Genomic DNA, 5,318 nt, shown 5'->3' with positions numbered 1-5,318 from the left:
TTAAAATATTTAGGATAGTCAAAGTTAAATAAAATTATTAGTGTAATATTTTGCAGAACGTTTAATGTGAAATTATAAAATTTCAAAGGAGACTGAGGAAGTAAAATTTCCAAATGTATTTAACCAGTAATTATCTCAATGAGCTTCTTGCAGCACTAATCTTCCATGAAACAAATTTTAGGAAACAGTCTTGACATATGTTTATCCATCTATGTTGCCAAACTGTTTTCAGCAGTTTCATATAATATTTTCTATTGTTCTGTAATAAATTTTTTGTTTGTTTGTTTCTCACTGTATAAGACCGCAAAGAGTCTAGAAAGTTAAATTTGTATCGTTTGGCTGATAGGAAAAGTTAGAATAAATACATATTTTTAAAACTATTAATACTCTTTTGCTTGGTCTGTAGCCTTCCTTCCAGTCTGTGTAAAATTAAAAACAAAAGGAAACAGTGCTTCCTATTTTCAACATTCATTTCAAAATTGACATGAAAGGTTATGTGAACTCTTTTAATGAAGTTCAGAATTTCAACCGCTGACTTCTCGTCCATCACCACACAGCCCAGAAGGCAGTTGGGTACGAGAGTTAAAGCGCTCAAAGAATACAACGGTCAACCAAGAATCTTATCTCCAAAGAAATAAAACCCTGTATCTTTCAAAATAAAGACAAAGACATTCCCACATAAAAACAGAGAGGATGTGTTAGTTAATACCAGCTATCCCTTAAAGGAAATACTAAGTTCTTAGGCTGAAAGCAAGTGACTCCAGATGGTAACTCTAATCCATGTGAAAAAAAAAAAAAAAGAAGAGCACAAGTAAAGGGAATTATGTAATTATAAAATACAGTATTAATGCATGTCTTCTCCTCTTCACTGGTTAAAAAACAACTGTTTAAATAATAACGATAGTAAGTGCAGGTTTTTAAAAATCTCTCCTTTCTATTGCGCCTCACACGTCTAGGTCCACCTACCTTCTCAGGTGCCTTCCATTACCAAGGATCCCTTCTGTGCGTAACCGCTTCTCATTCAGATAATTCCATTGAATAGATGGATAAGCTCAGTCAAGTTTATCGCATTTTGAAAATCACACCGTGAAACGCCTCCTGATTCCATATTCCCATTAGCTACCGCTTTGCCTTTTTCATTCACAACCGTCATTCACACAAAGTCTCGTCACTTCTCGCTTCCTCATCTCTACTCGCCTCTCAATTCGCCTGGGTCGGCCTCCGCGAACCTCACCATCACCGTCACCATCACCACCACCACCACCACCACCGCCCGCTTCGTGGCGCTGCCAGCGGCGGGCCGGCGGATTCCGCTGGGGCACACACAGCCCCGGCCGTACCTCAGGGAGAGACTGAATGCGACCCAAGGCGCGGCGGGTGAGCCCACAATTCCTAGCGGCAGCCCAGTCTCGCGGGATCTGGGAGCACGGCAGCCGGCACGCGAGCCGCGTGAGGAGAAGCAGGTGGGCGCCTCACGGCGAAGGCCGCTTCTCCAGGCTCCTCATGAGGGATTTATTTGCCTGATGCCACCTACCTCGCCATTCCTGAGGCTCTCGGGTTCCTCGACACCCTGTACCCAGTCGCAGTGTGCCCAGGCTCCGGCCAGGTGCGTGGGACAGTGATCCTGACCAGACGCTGGGCACAGGTGGCACCAATCGAAGCCGTAATGAGAGAGTGAATTGCCCGTATGGGGCCGCCAAACTCTAGCTATCCGAGATTCCCGAGGGCCCCGGGCGGCCACGCTGGCTCTGGCACAGAACGCCGGGGCCCCAGTCTGATGTCTGTGACGTTCCAGGGACGCGGCAACCTGAACGCGCCATTCTGTTCTGAGGTCCAAGAATGAGGTGTGCGGTGCCGGCAGAGGACCTGGCCGGAGCCCGCCTCGTAACACCTGGTTCTGTCAATTTGGGCCACCTTGCACCACCCGTCTACAGCCATCGTCTTCATTCTGCCCTTCCTGCAGACGTGAGTACAGTGCCCTCCAAACAACACTTTCCTCTATGTCCGTGCCAGCCACAGACCGTGTCACCCTCACCTGCTGAGGACGTCCTGTAGCTAAAGGAGCGGGGCACCACAGCTTTGCCATTGCCTGGGTATACACAGATTTAGGGCCCCGAGGGAATGGCGGGACTCCATCTGCGCACCCTAGAGAAGGGCTCACTGACTCTTGGTCTGTATAGTCCACAGGGCACCTGCATTTCACTGGCACACAGCCACCTTTCAAAACAACAGCTTGATACCAGAACTATGGCTGAGTAGGCATTCTCACAAGGGCTGGGCAAGATGGCCTTCCCAGTACAAGTTGAGCCCAAGGGAAGAAACGGTCCTTACTCCAGGAACCCAAGGTGTATTAACGAGTACACAGACTAACTGTAGCTGGACCTAAGGCACCTTAGCCTCCCCATCCTGGACACTGCTCTCCAAGAAAAAGCAAGAGGCTCAGTTAAATAGTGCACTTAAGGCAGTAAGAGATTAAGAGAGGAAACAAATGCATGCAAACGCACACATGCGTGCACACATTCACACACAAATGCAAAAACAAAACACAAAAACCACTCAGACACTCACACATTTTCAGGACCAGTTGTTCTTACTTTCAACTGTGATTTAAAAACAAACAAACAAACAAGGCTGTCTCTCTATGTTATTAAGTGGTATCTTCCATCATTTTTAGTTTGACACAATATCCTCCTGCTCTATTTTCTCTATGGTCACTCCTTCACAGTATTCACTGGATCACTTTCTTCAGGGATTAATTTGCTGAAGATACAGCCCTAGTCATTCTTTTCTTCCTCCCCAGTCAGTCTTACTCCAGTCATCATGATTTCAATGCTGAAAATATACATCAGACATCATTTGAGTTCCAGAATCATATATCCACTGGCCTGATTGCCATTTTCATTTAGATGTCATGTCAAGCATTATGTTGTCGCCTCTCAGCTCTAAACTGACTCTTCCATGCTCTACTTTGTGATACTATAGCTGAGACTCTGAAACTACATTTCTTCTTTGCCAACTGGATTCCCCTTAGCCTCTGCAAATGTGGTATTAGGGAAAGACTGAAGGCTGAGAGAAGTGTGTCAATCACTTTCTATTTCTTTGTGTGTGTTTGCTTCTGATGGACAAACTGCTACTTGTTTGAAGTTACTCGGTGTCGCTTCTTCACTCCAGCAACACAGTTTCTTTCCTATATTCAGTAACAGTAACTGTATCCAGTTTGCATATTTTCGTACACTTGCAGAAAGAACTTCAATTCAAGGGCACCAGAACCAGCTATCAGTGCCTGCTTCTCAAAGGTGTATGTCCCTCTCACTTACTGCAGGCCAATTTAGGCACTTCCTGCTCAGAGATATGACTCAGATTTCTTAAGATTCCTCTAAAAACCTACATTTTTCTTGGCATTCCCTTTATTCCCTCAGCTAGAAGGATGGTAGTCATTCCTGCAGTTTACATCTCTGTGATCTCTTAAATTTTTTTCTTTATGCTTTCATTAGTTAATAACTTTATACCCAGTTCAACATTTTTTTTTAATTAAATTCTCTTTTGAAACTACTGATGTGCTTTTTGTCTCCTAAGTGGATTTTAAATGATACAGATGCTTAAAGCCCTCCAAACTCAATTTTCTAACTCATGATCCATCCCGAAAAGCCTGACCCTCTTTCAGCATTCTTGGTCTTACAGAATAGCATCACTATTTCTACAGTTGTGCAAGCATAGATCTAGGATTCACCCCGACCTTCTTCCTCTCCCTCATCATATCCTTATATAGAGTCTATCAGGAAGTCCTTTCAGTGTTACCTTCTAACTCTTTTGACTCCATTTTTTTTTTCTATCTCCACAGCCACCATCATATCTAAAGCTATCATCATTTCTTACTAAACCCCAACAAAATTATTCAATGCATTATCTTTGCTCTAAGAATGGAACAGAATCCTCATAATGGTTACAGGGCTCTGCATAACTTTGCTCCTCCCTTCCTCTCTTTCCTTAATCAGCTCCCTTTCTTCCCATGCTGCTCTGTGCCCAACTGTAATGAACTTCTTTCAGAACTTACTGAAATTCACTATGCTCTCTCCTTCCCCAAGGCCTTTACTCTTGTTCCACTTTTATCTGGAATATTCTTTCTGTGATATCTCTTTTACTATCTCACAGTCATTCATTACTTCAGAGCTCAAGCTGAGTTTTCTTTTCTTGGAGAAGCCTTGCTTGATCCTTCATCTCAATTAGTTTCATTTGTTCTGTACTCTCTAAGAATCAGATTCCCTTCCATCATGGCACATATCTCACATACTATATACAATCTTTGAATAATGAATTCATTTCTATCTCATGCAACATATTGTAAGCACCATGAAAATAGAATACTGCCACTGTTGCATTCCCTGAAGCATGCACCATGGCTGCAAAGTAATAGGTTTACATTAGATATTTGTTAAATAAAAGAATATATGAATCTATGAATAAATGATGTGAAAGCAGAAGTACCTTATGGATGGAAATCTGTATATTTGAGGCAAGGCAACAGATACTGATGACTCTATTTTATAGCAGGTGGACCTTGTTTATTTTATTTTGTTGATGCATTTGTTAATCTGAAAAGCAGTTTTTCTCTGAGATTTCAATGAGTAAAATGAGTAGCATTTTCAATACTTCATTTATTTTTATTTAGTATGTTGTTAATACACATATTTTAGTGGTAATTATAATAGATGGCTAATCCTCTAGGGATGCTAAGTGGACAAATGTGAATGTAAAAATCTGATACTTATAAGAAGTCTAGTCAATAACAAATATATAATCATAGCTACATCTATAGTTGAACATCTTGCCATTTCATTTACAAATGTGGAAATTGAGACCAAATATGCCATCATTCTGGAAAGCTCCCCATGGTTAAGAAGCCAGTTATCTACTGGTAAAAGTATAGTATTGTCTACGGCCATGCCACCCTGAAGAAGTCTGATCCCATCTGATCTCGATAGCTTAGCAGAGTCAGGCCTGGTTAGTACTTGGATGGGAGACCACCTAGGAAGACTAGGTGCTGTAGGTGTAAAAAGTAAAAAATAAGGGATCGTAAGCTGACAAGGTCCTTGCAATCTGTGAGGTCAACCAAGGGTCGCCTCACCTAAAAAAAATTTTTTTTTAATTTAAAAATAAAATAAAAAGTATAGTGTTTATTAGAAAAAGAAAGCAGTGTATCTAGGAGTTAATAAGGGAGATGCAATTTCAAATATATTCATATTTCTAACAAACTTTGAATATAAATTATGTTTATAAATTTTCTTGTTTTTATTATCCAAACTGCCATGAAGTTTATA

General features: G+C 41.5%; 1 pseudogene; it reads left to right on the top strand.

The window, feature by feature from the left end:
• Positions 1 to 4,931: 4,931 nt before the first annotated feature.
• LOC120610130 (uncharacterized) lies at positions 4,932 to 5,050 on the top strand (annotated as a pseudogene).
• Positions 5,051 to 5,318: the final 268 nt, after the last annotated feature.

The sequence above is a fragment of the Pteropus medius genome, unplaced genomic scaffold (assembly GCF_902729225.1).
Source record: "Pteropus medius unplaced genomic scaffold, Ma_sr-lr_union100, whole genome shotgun sequence".
Taxonomy (NCBI): domain Eukaryota; kingdom Metazoa; phylum Chordata; class Mammalia; order Chiroptera; family Pteropodidae; genus Pteropus; species Pteropus medius.
The sequence above is the reverse complement of the archived record's forward strand: the minus strand, read 5'-3'. Positions and strand labels throughout refer to the sequence as shown.